Below are 14,828 nucleotides of genomic sequence, written 5' to 3' on the forward strand. Positions count from 1 at the left end.
CACCAAAAAAAAAAAACACGCCAAACCAAACACAGAGCAAAGTCACTCCTTCCTTCCTAGAGGGACCCCGGGGGGGCGTGGGAGCAGGTGCTGGTGGGAGCTGGGTGCTGTGGGGAGCCACCCTGGGGGCCACAACCTGCCCCGGCCCCCACTCGGGGCACAGACCTCGGCGGGAGCGGGGCTGCAGGCAGCTGCCGCGCTCGGGCACGATGGGCGCCCACCTTCCCCTTTCGAGAGGAAGCACAGCCCCGCGACGCCGCAGGAAACACGCTTATGGCTGCAGCTGCCTCTGCATGGGGCTGGCTCCTTCCTGCACCCCACCTCCCTCCAGCACCCCGGCTCCCTCCTGCACCCCGGCTCCTTCCTGCACCCCGGCTCCCTCCTGCACCCCAGCTTCGGGGCTCTTCTCCCGGCGGGTGCGGGGACAGGGTCCCACGGGAGGCGACGCTGCTGACCGCTGCTGGAGGTCCCCAGGCGCAGGCGAGGGGGGCAGGAAGTGGGGTGTGTGTGGGGGGTGGCCCATGCACAGCCGCGTGTGCTTCCCTGTTCCGCTGTTGATGCGTTCAGCACGCTCGTTTTTAATTTGTCAGGGTGACTTTTAATAAAGCATCTGTAACACTGCGTTGTTTTTTTCCTGGGTATTATTAAAGAGCTTAATTTATGCTAATTAAATACCAATTAACTTCCAAGCACTTAATGTGCTTTAAGGACATAAAATATGTCTCATTCCCATTCAATTAAATTTGCATCAGGCCTGGACATGGGTCTGCACCGTGTTTTTGTCGGCACATGGATCTGCCGCAGAGCCGGGACATTGCCCGGTGTTTTCCAGGTTCTTTGCGCCTGTTGGGATGGAGATGCCGCTCGGGAGCAGGGCAGGCGTGGGGCACCGATGCCGTGGGTGCCTGTACCTAATGGGGTGGTAATTGCCGTGGTTTGGGTCTGGCTAGGACAGGGACACTCGGATCCCTGCGTGATGAAACGCTGGGGGAGCCCAGGGCACCGCCTGGTCCACGAGAGCCACGCAGGGCTCAGCAGACGTCGTGCATGTGCTCGCCCGGGCGCCGTCGGCTGTGGCTGGTGCCAGCGCTTTGGGGACACATGGAAAAAAAACAGGGTGTGCTCTGGGAACAGCATCAGAAGGGTGTTTGTCTGTCCCTGTGTCTGCCTGAGCACCTCCAGCCCTCACACTGCAGCTCTTTCACCGAATAAATACCCTGGTTAAACATTGACCAGGGGAAGGAAGCCGCGCTGCTGCCTGCGGCCAGGCTCCCCGCTGCCAGCCCGCCCGCAGGGAACAGCCCCGTGTTTGTCCGCGGCGGGAGGCCCCTGACGAAGTCCCGAGGGCCGCGGCACGGCCACCGAGCCACGCTGCTCGCCCGCAGCTAGTGTCCGGCAGCAGATGACCACGACCTCGGCTTGTGGCCCCAATTCGAGCCGGGTCCCTGCCCAGCCTGCATGACCCCCCCCCCAGCCACGCAGGAGCTCTCACCATGTTTCACGCCTTGCCCTGCGCCCCGACCCGCGGCCATCCCCCCGGTCCCCGGCGAGGGTAGCTTTGCCCACCCTGGCTGGTGGCTGCGTGGGACGCAGCCGCTGGCAGCAACATCACGCTGGAAATAGCTGATACGCAGCGTGCAAATGTGCAAATTAATGAGTCGGTTAATTCGGCTGAGTCTTTCTCCTTCCCCGGCTCTCAGATCTGCCCAGCTCCACTGCGCTGCAGCCCCCCGCCAGGAGCAGGGAATTCACAGCCGGTCGGGCAGCACACCGGGCTGCGATGGGGACCCGGGGTGGTAGCGAGGTGCAGCACAGGATGTCCCTGGCCCCGGCATGGTCCTCGGAAGTACGTTGCCCACGCACAGGGTGGCACAGCTCAGCCCTGAGCTCAGTGACGCGGGGCCGTGGCCAGTCTGGGGGGGTTCCCTGCTCCCCTGCTGAGCCAGGGTGGGATGCAGCCCCATATCCCCTGGGAACACCCCATGGTCATGATTGTGCTTGGCTATAGCCGTAATTGCAGCCCTGCCTCAGCAGGCTGGTCCTCGCTGAGGACGGCAGCTCATCCCCGCTGTCTGCGGGAGTGGGGGCGAGGGGCTGGCAACCCCCAGGCCCGCGACGGATGAAGCAGCCGGGAGGGATCTGGGATCCCAAACACTGACGCTGCAGGACCCAATCCCTTATCGCAGGAGACCTGGCTCCATCGCTGCGACGATGCTCGAGTGCCCCTGAGCTCAATTCCAGGAGAGGGACAGGAAAAACGGGCTGAAGCAGCAATAATTCTGCATGTTAGCAATAATCAGACAGCAGCACTCGTAACAAGAAGAAATCACCCGGGCCGTGAGCTCAGCGAGGCGCCGGGTGGTGCTGGCCCCGTGGTGGTTATTTGCTCGGCGGTGGAGCCTCACCGGGCGATGTTTCCCTGCCTGTATTGCTGCTCCGGGCTCACAAAAGGCTTTTCATTCGTGGGTAGAACAACGCCTCGCTGTTCCCCTCCACCCACTCACCCGCCACCCCTGACCCTGCAGTCCAGGAAAGGAGGAACCCCCAGATTTTTGCCTTCCAGATTCTCCTCTGAAGAAGGATTAGGGGTGTCTGTGCTCCCCCAAAGCTGCTTCTTAAAATAGCAGCATCCCCGAGCAGAGGCAGCACATCAAGATGCCAAGAGTGGCTGCGGCGAAGTATGATGGATGAATGCTTTTTGGAACATGCCCCGTGAGAGCATCTGGGAATTCTCACTTTGCTCTGCTGTAAAGGTTTTATTTGCCAGTCTACAGATGGAAAAATCACAGCCTTAAAAATAAAAGGTGATTTAATTCTTTTAGCTCATTTCGTCCATTGGGAGGAACCGCAGTGGCAGGGCGACATGGGCAGCAGCGAGCGGGGACGGCTGGAGGCAGCGGGATGCTCTACCCCTTGCCAGCACCCATGGGTTGAGGCTGGACTCGCTCCCACAGCACCGACCTGCTCCCCGGCTTCCCGGCACCTCCCAGCACCTCCTGGCTCCCTCCTGCCTGCGGAAGCAAACTGGGAAATTCTGGCCCCAGCCTATCTCAAAAAAAACTTCAAAGCTTCGACAAACATGAATTGCACCAAAATCCAGATGCAAGAAGGGCAGCGGTGACACCAGCACAGGGCCGGGGGCGGCTGCAGACCTTTCGTGAAAAAGCCAAGGGATGCGCAGCCCCCCCTCCCCCCCCGGCCTCCTCCGGTGCTCGTGGGTGTTATATGAGCCTTGCAGGGGAGGGGGCACCCAGGGGGGACAACGGCCTTGCGCGAGGAGCTGCATGGGAGCGGGGAGCAGCGCAGCTCCTGCATCCCTCACACTGCAGCTCCTGCATCCCCCTTACTGCAGCTCCTGCATCCCTCGTACCGCATCTCCTGCATCCCTTGTATCGCAGCTCCTGCATCCCTCACACCGCAGCTCTTGCATCCCTCGTGTCTCAGCTCCTGCATCCCTCACACTGCAGCTCCTGCATCCCTCACACCGCAGCTCCTGCATCCCTTGTATCTCATCTCCTGCATCCCTCATATCACAGCTCCTGCATCCTTCACACTGCAGCTCCTGCATCCCTAGTACCACCGGCAGCCCCCAGGGAGCAGGCAGGGCGGCTGCTGCGCCCATCAGGCTTCCAAGGCAGCTCGTAATTTGGCTGGCACCTCTCTTCCAGCCCACCCTGCACTCATCTCCCGGGTCTCTGCGCGAGCCCTGCTTGCCACCCTAGGTGCCGGTGCCATGGGAAGCTCCCCTGGGTGCTCGCTGCCGGGTCGGGGCTCCCTGGGGGTGAGCGTGGCGGTGGCTGTGTGGGCATCGGCATGGGGACACGGGGGACAGCGGAGGTGGGCGATGACGTGCGGAGCCGGTACCGCGCGTGAGCTGGCATCTGTATGTAGGAGACGGGGAGCGAGGCGATGGTAAAGGGAGTGGGAGTCTAAATGTATTCTGGGGAAGCTTTTAAAGCCGTGCCATTAGCAGGGTCCAGGCAGTGCAGATGCGGGGACGGGCGCATGCCCTCCTGTGCTTGGATGGTGCTGGGTTGGAAGCAGCATCCCTCATCACTGTGCCACGTCCCTTGCCGCCGTGCCGCCCTGGAGCACTGCGCCAGCCTCCGCTGCTATATTTACTCTGCAGCCGGAGAACAAGGCACAAATGCCAGAGCAGTCTCCCTGATGATTAGCATATATGCAAAGAGCACTAACGAGCATCACCATCACACACAAAGCTCCCGGGTGCTTCTGTGAACAACCGCATCCGGAGAGCTGAGGGTGTTTCATATGGGGCGGGTGGGGACATCCCCAGCTTGGATTTGGGGGGGCCGACCAAGCAGTCCCAGACCTGACCCCCATGGCAGAGCAGGAGAGACCTCGGAAGGCTGGCGGAAGAGAAATGGGGGGAGAGGGGCTTATCCCTCTACTTCCCACCCCCTGCTTCTGCTTCTACTCCTCATTTTACTGATCTTTCATTTCTTTTTGCCGACATTGGCAGCCCACGCAGGATCCCTGGAGAGGAGCCAGCAGAGAATTGTGCCTCCTGGGAGGGAGCCCGGGGGATTGGGGGGGCTGGGGACCCCCTGAGCCCCACTTCCCCCCAGCTGGTGAGGGAGCCGAGCCGCTCACGGCAGCGGGGGCTGCACCTCCTCTCTACTGAATGGTGACATTCAGCCTAGCTTCCCCCGGCACCAAAGTGTTTCTTTACCCGGCATTACTCGAGCTGGAAGGATTTACATTTTAAAGGATTTTCAAAATGGATTTGGATAGATGTTTATTTCCAAGTATTTTTTTTTTTTCCCCCCAGCTTTTGCCACTTTGAATGTTCGTGGAGAGGAAATAATAAACAGAAACCACACAAGGCAAAGCCTCAGGTAACTAATTTGTGCTCATGCAAATGTGACGAGAGTGGAAGTCCAGGTTCAGACACGTTAACTCCTGACCCTCGCTGTCAGGCTCGCTGTGAGTACTGGCAGTGGAGGCGTGTGAGCAGCCTGCGGTCCCCATCCCCGGGGTCATGGGGGACCTCTCCATCCCCCCGGCTCGTCCCCAACACGGGAAAGCTGCTCTGCTCCCCAGAGGCATGGCCACCGCTGCCCTCCACCCCTGCACCCAGCACCGGAGCCGGCACAGGCTTCTGGTCACCATGGAGACCCGGGAAGAGGATTTTGAACCATGTCGGGGAAATTTTTGCGCCCCCCTCCCCAAGCTGTGCACAGCCTGTTCTCTCGCCGGGCTGCAGCTCTATGCTGCCCGGCCCCATGCAGGGGCTGCGGAGGCAACCGCGCGACCGCACACGGGACCACGTGCCCCATTCCTGTCCCCGTCCCCATCCTCCTCCAAGGTCAGCCACGACGGAGGTCGCTGGTGCTGACCCATGGGCTCTGCTGGGAGCGGGCAGCGCTGAGCCCACCGCTGGCGTGTGCCGGCCCCGGGACAGCGTCCCCTCGCTGAGATGCTGTGCTCTTGAAATGGGCTAAAACCACCTCCTGGCCCCATGCTGGGGCTGTGAGCCCAAGCAGAAGGGCAGTTCCCAGTGGGTTTCTCACCCCTCCCCTGGGATACTTTGGTCCCTTACCAGGACTTCTGTCTGGATGTGCACCCTTCTGCCTTACAGATGGTGCTGGGGCTGTTCAGGGGGCACTGCAGGACCACCTTTGGGCAGGGACCTTCTTCCCTGGGCCAAGCAGAGAGTGGGCAGGAACTCCCAAACCTGAGGTCAAATCTGGCAAGGGGGATCACTGCCTCAGGGCACTCCTCGCTTTCTCCAGACCCCGCGTTATTCCATTGTCCCCAAAACCAAGATTCGCCCACAAGCGGCCGATCCCGATGCTGCTGGCAAAACCCCAAGGAGCAGGTTTTGCTTCAGAAACAAGAGTTTCTATTACTTTTTGCTGGGTTTCTTGGCTTTTGGAGGATAGCAAACTTCTGTTTGTTTGTTTTTTAGCAGCGAGGAATCAGAGCAGCGGGGCTTGCAGGCGTGGAGGTGCTTTGGTTGCGTATCCCTGGCCGTGCCGACGTCGGAGCGAGAGGTGTGAGGGCGAAGGAGCTCGCCGGAGCAGCAGGACAGGCTGGAGCAAAGGCTCGTCGGAAGGGGAATGCTAATCAGGTTCTGTGCTGGCAGCAGCCAGAATGCTGCACAATAAATAGCCATTTTAATTACCGCACAATATTTACAAGATTGCTTCCTCATTTGGGAAATTAAAACAAATGCTCCATCAAAATGATCAACATTGTACAGAGAAGCACAGGGCTGATAAAGAAATACATTGGCTGCTAATGAAAGAGTAATTGGCACCTTGGTGCTGGTGGGGCTTCCTCCTCATCTCTGCAATCATGGTCGAATGATGGCAAGGGGCATCCCCAGCCTCGACAGCACCCGGGCGAGGTGGGGCAGCGATCTCTGAACCAGGGTCCAGGGTCTGAATCCCCCCAGGCCTGCGGTGGGAGGGGGCAGGACCAGTTCAGCCCCTGCAAAAAAAGGACACATGAAGGTTGGGCAGAGGATGCTGAGCTGCAAAATGCCTTTCACATGTTTCTCCTTGCCGCGTCTGTCTGTCTGTCTGTCTGTCTGTCCTGCCCGCTGTTACCACCAGCCAGGAGCTGCCCCCAGCTCTGCCCACTTTGCTGCCCACCCCTGGATGCTATTTCCCAAGCGACGGGTCCTGGCGTCATGTGGTCTTTTGGGACTCAGTCCTCATTTAAGAAAAAAATGGAGACATGGAGAAAATTTCTCAAACTGTAGTCATGGCGGAGCACAGGGCAGAGTGGACTGACCCCCCCCGTTTTTGTTTTCTGAGTGTTTGACATGGCTAACACCGTGGTGGCCCTGGGGGAGGCGGCTATCACCAGCCCCAGCAGCGGTGATGCTGCCGGTCTGGGTGCGACCCGCACCCTGGAGCCCCTCTCCGTGGCGAGGCCACCCTGCAGAGACCCCCCCCCACGCCTGGCCCGGGGCGGGTGGGCGCAGAGGCCGTGGCGGGTCCCTGCCGGGTCCCCCCCCGCCGCGGTCCGCGCATGGGCGAGCATCCCCCCGGCCCGGCCCGGTGGGGGCTGTCCCTGCGGGGCGCGGGTGGCATCTGGGTTGTAGAGAAGCCACCCCCACTGGTACCCTCCCTCCCCCCTCAGCTCCTTTCCCCTTTTCTTCCTTTTTTTTTTAATTTTTTTTTTTTTTTTTTGCAGCGCTCCCGTTGCCATGGGAACGGTGACATTCCCGAGTCGGGCGGAGCGGCCGAGCGGTGCGGAGAGAACCCGCGGCTGCCCGGGGCTCCCCGGACACGGGTTGGGGCTCCACGGGTGGGGGGCTCCCCCTCGGCGGCGGCGGGGCCGGGGTCCGCGGGTATCCCCCCCCCTCCACCCCCACCGGTGACCCCCGGCCGCCCAGCGCTCGCCTTCCTTCCCCTTTCCCTTCCCCTTTCCCGTACTAATTACAGCCCATTTCAGCAGCTTCCACCGTTTGGTGATTAAAGCCGAGAGCAGCCCCCGCTGCCCCGGCAAAGGCTGCGGGGTTCGGAGAGCAGGCGGGACACCCCGCTGCCGGTGCTGGGATGCACCAGAAGTGGGTCAGGCAGGCGGCTTCCAAGGTCATTTGAAAAAGCAGCAGGATTTAATTAGCAGCAGGATACCTGCTGACAGTCCAGCAAGTCATTTCAGGGGAGGAGATTCCACCTCGAATGAATCGTGGGGGGGGAAAGGGCGGGGAGAAATGGCAGGATGGCCCTTGATATGCCAAATGTTCATTTATAAAGGAGCGCACAGGACCTGGTGGACATGGCCCAGACTGAGCTGGGAGCGCTGAGGATTTCTCCTGCCACTCATTCCAAAAGCAGGGAGGACGCCTGGGAAAACCCAGGTGACATCTCGTGGGTTGTCCTCAGGCCTCAGTGCTGTCCTTGGGGGGCGCAGAAGCACCTGGATTTCATGGAGAGGTTGGGAAGAGGAATATAGAGGGACAGCTGGGGAAAACGGCTGGCTCAGAGACTGCTGGTGGAGCACAGACCTTCCTCCTGTGTCACTGCAAATGTGACCACTGCGAGTGATGGGGATTATTTTCACCTGAGCACACTTCAGCAGCCATGGCTGGGCAGTGAGTGGATTGGCCATGGCCTGACATCCCCCCCACAGGAAGGAGTGAAAATCCACCTGAAGACAGGAGCTTCCATGGTACTTTGCGCCCCCTGGACCCGTTGCTCCTGGGTCTCTGTGGCCCTTCCATCTACCCGCAGGCAGGGGCTGGGTCATGCATGGAGGAGTTGATGTCCACCACCCCCGAGTGCTGTGGAGCTCCCGGCTCCAAGAGGGGAAGGAAGGAGCCGAAGGAGCTGTGGTTGGTAGGGAAAAGACAGAAAACAGTTTACAGCTTCCTCCAGATGGCAACCGGTACGATCTGGCTAACAAACACAGTTGAGCAAGCGTCAGGGAGGGATAAATAAACCTCACAGCTCGTGGAGTAAAACAATCTGCGGCGATTTACAGCAGAGAAATCCCACTCGGCCAGTGCTGAGCTCCCTCCCCTTCCTTGCACTGGGGCTGGTGGTGTGGGTGGCTGGGGCAGGACCCCGGGAGCCAGGGGGTGCACCAGGGCAGCCCAGCACCCCATCCCTCCAACCCCCACCCTTGGGGTAAACGAAACCCAATAGCAGGTGAGACGCTGCTATCCAAAACCCAAACCGAGTCATTTAGTTAGAAAGGAGCGAAAACCTCATGCAAATGTTTTCCATTCAAAAATTCTTTTGATTTCTAAATTAGTAAAGCAGCGAGTCTTTCTGGGGGATTTTTTTTTTTCTTTTTTTTGATGAAACGTTTTCAAATATTTCTGGAAATTCGTCAACAGGTAGGTTGTTCTCTGTTTTCAAATTTATTTTTTTTCCCGTCGCTTTTCCTCCCCAGCTTTGTCTGACTTTAAATGTTTGTGGTCTGAGTGGTACCGTGGGGTCCCACGATGCTCCACGCCCTGCGGAGCAGACCAGTTTGTCTGCAGCTCTGGCGCTGGAGACCCGAAGCTGTCACAAACAGGAGCTCGCTCACCTGCAATGGTGCTGCCGGAGGGAATGGGGCTGGAGAGGAGTAACCGAACTGCGAGGGTGCGATGCCACAGCTGAAGATGGCAGCAATGTGGGTGGTAAAGCTGTGGACAGGCTCCTGGGGTCATCACTCCTTGGGAGGAAGGTGAGACACCCAGGCCGTGGCTATCACAGCTCATCAGTGATGCTCTGGTAACACGAACCTGCGCGTAAGGATACGGAGCTCAGCAGCCACCAGTGGTGGGGGGGACATGTCACCTGGGGTGGGCACAGCCAGGCTCCTCCGCCCTGGCAGGCGCAGCACCCAGGGAAAGGGTTGGTGGCATCTGAGTGGTGGCATCCACGGCCTTTGCCGGTAGCAGCGCTGCGTGGCGGAGGGTGTGCGTGTGTGCGCCTGGGCTTTCGAGGCTGAGCCCACGGGGAAGGCAGAAACACCAGGCAGGAGAGTGCCATGGACAAGGGGAAGGAGGAGGGAAATCCACATCTCCAGCTGCAAATCCCGCATGAGCCTCCCCTGCACCTCTCCTCCACCAGCTGCAGGGTCAGGGAGTGTGGCAACCGGGACATCAGGGGACAGCGAGGCAGGACCCCAGCACGCTGGCCCTCATCTCTCGCCTGTGTGCTCGCCTTCAAGCTGGAATAATCTCCGGCGGAAAATAAGACGAGATAAAAGTGGTGAGAAAAGGCAAACCCCACCCTGCGCTAATGGGAGATCTGTGCTTTATCCCAGGCTTGTCTTTGCTGGGAAATGACCGGAGAAGCTGGAGAGATGGAGGCCCAGGAGCAGAGCTGCTGGGGGAAAGGGAGCAGAGTACGAGCGCAATGCTCCAGCGGTACAAGCCAAAGGAGACTCGTGCTCGCTTGGAGCGAAGGAGCAGGGAAAGCCACCCGATTTTCTGTGAAGCATCTGTGTGAAGGGATTTACATGCTCATGGCATGCCAGCAGCGATGCCAGGATAAGCTGGGGGTGGACAAAGGCCAATGCCATCATAGGAACGTCTATCTGAGGATTTCCACCTCCTGGGATTTAAGGCACCCAGGTGACAGCATTCTGGAAGAAACAGGCTCTGGAGCATCCCCTGGTGCAGCCCTGACCCGCAGCAGGGTGCGTTTGGTTCTGCGGGCCCAGGGTTTTTCTGGCTCAGAGAGAGTGGCTGTAAGGGAAGAGGTTAATGGCTCAGCTGTGAGGAAAGCCCTCAGAGGCAAAGCTTAATGAAGAAGTCATTGTGCGCCGGGATCAGCCCTGCCGCCTGTAACTGAGCCTCATTGTTATTTAAATGGAGCTCCTTGCAGGGCTGGGTGAATAACTTCAGGATCAGATGATTTTTCTGAGCGATGTGATGAAGGAGTATATAAAACCATAAAACCAGCCACCCCGTATGAGGAGGAGCGCTGCAGAGAAATCCGGTTCATGGGGGATGGCAGCTGGAGTTTGCCATGGCACAAGCAGAACTATTTTGTATCCCAGAGAAGGCAGGTGAGCGAAGCTGGTGGGTGGGCTGCACTTCTGCTCCCCCTCTGCTCCGCCTCCAGAGCTGGCCTTAATCCCCAGACAAGACTGATGCTAGGAAGGGGAGAGGGATGAACAGGTGTTTGGCCAGGAGGGTTGCAGGTGTGGGTGCAGGGACCGCATTAATGCAGCTGGATGGGAAAGCGGCCGTGCATCAGCTCCAGCACATCACTTACAGCTTGGTCACGTTGCTGTTCAATTTGGGTCTCGTTTTTATAATCCAGCAGAAAAATGTAAGGCAGTCCGTAACTCCGAATGCTGCTGCCTGGCTGTGCTGGGCCCGGAGCTGCCCTTTGCACACCGGTGAGACAAGTGGAGGTGGCAGTGCCGCTCCGGCTCCCCCCGCCACACCGAATTCACCGGTGCGCTAAGCCAGCTTGGAAAGCAGCGGGACATCCCCACCAGTTTGGATCAATAGCAAGAAGCAATGACCACTTCCTATCTCAGAGTCGTAGGACGTGAGAGCCACTTATCGATCAAATGGTTTTGGAAAGAAGCAGCAAAACCCCAAGGATTTTACCACTAACTTTGTTTAACCAACTGTGCGGGAGGGCGGTTTGATGTGGGCCATTTCTGGGTACATGAAACGGAATTAATTTGTTCTCCCTGAAAGCCAGCAGACAGGAATATGAAATATTTAAATAGCCTAACCATGTTTGTGTTGTGCCGAACCACGCGAGTACCTGACGTGCGACTGCGCTTTCCGTGCGCGCAGGTCTGGAGCACTCCGTTCCCGCAGCTTTTTGGCAGGTTTGGTGCCTGTGCCCTTTGCCGGAGCGAGTGGAGGGTTTATCGCCGCAGGGCAATGAAAGACACAGGCTGCTCGTCTCATCTATTCATCTGCAGCGTGCTCTGCCTTGAGGAGGGATGGAAGAAACGGTGGGCCTGTAAAACAGCAATACATTTACACAAGCCCTGGCCACCAGGCACTGCAAGTCTTCACGCTGAGCCAGGAACCGGCTTGTTCCTCGGGCTCTGCCCCACTGCCCCTCAAAGCCTGGCAGCTTCCCGCCGGGAACTGCTCTTGGATGCCCGTGACTCCCGGATAAAGGAGCACAGACCATCCGGGAGCCTGGAAATGGGGCACGAGCTCTGCTTCTGCGGGAAATTGTGTTCTGTGGTGCGATGGGGAGATGCTCTCTTGCCTGCTCTGCCCTGGGCAGAGGGACTTGGGGTGGATGGAGCCCTGTTTAACTACTGTTTAACTACCATTTTACTACCATTTTTTTACCGCAGCCCCTTCACTTGCCGGTGCCCTCCTGCCCCGGGATGGCTGTGCAGGGGGTCAGTACATGCCAGCGCTCTGCCAGCCCAATAACCTGCGCTCTGGGAACCATCAGGGGTAACATTTATTTGCTCTCTTTGCCCAGGGTTTCCTCCTCACTGCCTGGGATACTCGGGTGTCTCTACTCCCTGTGTTTGAAACCCACCCTGGGCGAGCAGAGGGGCTCTGCTGGGCTGTGGCCAGCTGGAGCCTGCAGTGTTGCCCAGCAGCCCCACTGCTGCAGGCGGTGGTCCCGGTGCCCTCAGCGGCAGCCCCGTTTGATTCCCCTCCAGCACATCCACACCGACCCAGAGCAGGCAGCCATTCGGCATCTGCGCTGCCGGATCAAATCAAGGCTGCTAAAAAAGTGGGGTGGAGGTAAATGAAAACGATTGCTTTTTGCGTCGGAGATTGCAGCAGCGACTGTTCCAGCCGAGCATCGCCGCCCGGCTGTGCCGCTGCGGCTCTCCCCATCGCCGGCCACTCGCGAGGGTTTATGAAACACTCAGGGCTGCTTTGTTTTCACACAGGACCCGGCAGCGAAGGATGCTCTTGCCTCCGGTGGGTGTGTAACTAGGTCTCTCCTCACATGAACGCAGCTTCTCTCTTCCTCACTCCGTCCTCTCTGCACGGAGGACGTGAAACATGCAAAAACTGTGAAAGCAGAAAGGGAAAAACCAGCGCAGCTGAAGCCGCCCTGCTGGGGGGTGGGGGGGCCTGCTTGTCTCCCCCTCCATCCCCAGTGCCCCACAGGGCCTGGGACAGAACCCCCCTCCCCAAGAGGTGACAGTGGGGCCAGCGCTGCCCCGAGCAGCAGCATGGCTGGGGATGCTCCAGCTTTGGCTCTGCCCCACGATGCGGTGTTAGTGCGGCTGCACTGCCCTCCGGGTACCGCCCGGGCAGCCTCTGCCACGGGGCCTGAAGGATCAACTCCCGTGAGCAACGAGAAGCTTTTCCAAACTTTGGTGGGACCAGGGCTTTCCTCCAAAGAAAGAAGAAAATGGGGGTGTGTGTGTGTGGATCTGCCCTTTCCTGGAAAGAACATTTTTGGGGAAAGTTTGTAAAGCTTTACTTGTATCTTCTGGACCCAAAGGAGCGGTGCTGCTGCCTCAGTGTGCACCCCCAAGCCCTGGGTGACCCCTCCCAGGGTGCATCCCGCCTGCATCCCGCCTGCCACTCCTGTGAGCTCTAAGCGCGCGCGGGCGCATCCTCAGAAAGCTTCACACGAGCACCGCAGAGCTGCAAGGAGGCACGGGGAGATGCACGGTGTAAAGGCCAGAGCCAAGACTTGCTGCTCGCAGAGCGCTTGCTGTAGGGAGGGCACAGCAGGTCCCTGCTCCAGGGTATCCCATCCCTGCTCCAGGGCCCCTGTCCCCGCCTTGGCCCTCCTGGCTTGCTGGGGGAAGGCAAGACGGCATCCGCAAACGGAGGCGGAGGCCGCTGAGCACTGCTGAGACACCTTTATATTTAATTAGAGTTTGACTCTTCCTCCACCTGTTTCCTGTGGCGGATTTAGGTCCCTAAGAAAGAAATGCTGAAGGAAAAAAAAAAAAAAAAAAAAGAGAAAATCTGTTCTCCAGCTTCTTTGAATTCTTTAGAGAAAGCCAATGTGGGCACCAAGGGAGTAGCATCCTCACATCAATGCAAGGCTGGAGGCTGCAGTGTGCTTGCCAGGAGCACCCCTGCGCTCCCACGCAAGCCGCTGCTCCAGGACGGCAGCTCCTGCGCACATCCCGGCCATGCCAGCAGTGTGAGGGGCTCCGGCACGCGTGGAGGCAGAGCTTGCTTGGGAAACGAGGAGAATTGACCTTGTCTTTTGGGATGCTGCCTCTCTGCTGGACTTTGGGGCCGATTTCCCCCCACTCTGGTGCAGAGCGAGTCCCTGCGGGGCTGGAGCTGCAACGCGGGCACGTCGCAGCGTGCCTTGCTGCAACACACCGGGCTGTGAAATTGCAGCAGGTTTCTGAGCTGAACCCCTGCACTTTGTTAGTTGCGGTTCGGGGTTTTCAGTGGAAAGGGCTTGTGTTACTTGTCTCCTGCGAGCCCAACCCCGCAGGCTCACGCCAGGCGCTCCGCTCACACGTTTCCCGCAGCGAGCGGCAGCCCCTGCCGTGCACTCCGGCGCCTTCCCTTCCACAAAGCAGCTTCTCGGTTGCCTGGTGGGAGGATGAGGTCCCTTCCTCAGGATGTGAATCATGTCTCTATGGGAGCCTGCTCCTGCACCCGTTGTCTGCGCGTCTCCTGCGGCTGCGGGGCTGCTCTCCCACCCTCCGGCAGCGGAGGGGGGGCACAGAGCCCATGGGTAAAGCGAGCCTGGGTTTCACAGCACTGAGCTCCGTGGAGGTACCAGGCAGCTGCAGGCAGGGAAAGGAGACCCCCATTTGCCCGTAACACCGGTTGGGTTTCGGTGCCGTGCTCTGATAGCAGGAGCCGATGGAGGGGGAAATGTGATACAGAACCCACACTTTTATGGAAACAGGAATGAATTGGGCTGATTTCCCCTCTGCTCCACGCACTGTGCTCCCCTGAGAGCGCCAGTTCAGAGTTGTTTGTGTGTTAGTCCTCTCATCGCACCTGTGGGGACTTTACTTGCATTAATAAATATAACAATTTCCTCAGAGGAAGGAGCTGCTAGGATGTTCAGCCTGACGTTTCAAAGTGCTGAGGGGATCTGGATACGCAGCTCCCATGAAAATTAACATGGTCTTGAAAAATCCTGCCTTTAATATGAGATGGCTCCGAGCGTGCCAAATAATGGAAGTGGTAAAATAAGGAAAAAAGAAAACAACCTCCTGAGAGCAAGAACTGTACCTGGCTTTTGTACTTCTTGGCCCAGCAGAGTGAAAAAAGCTTGCGCGTGAATACTAACATGATTATCAATACTTATAGGGGGAAATTAAAGACATATTCTCAGTGGTTTCTGCTGCCGCTGGGTTTCATATGCAGCAGCTATTGCGGGCTGTGTTTGGAAAATGGGTACATACAGTAAAAGAACAACAAAGAAGAAACAGGCAAAGCCCCGAGTTTGCAATTAAAATGAGAAGAA

This window comes from Larus michahellis, chromosome 8 (genome assembly GCF_964199755.1).
Source record: "Larus michahellis chromosome 8, bLarMic1.1, whole genome shotgun sequence".
NCBI lineage: Eukaryota > Metazoa > Chordata > Aves > Charadriiformes > Laridae > Larus > Larus michahellis.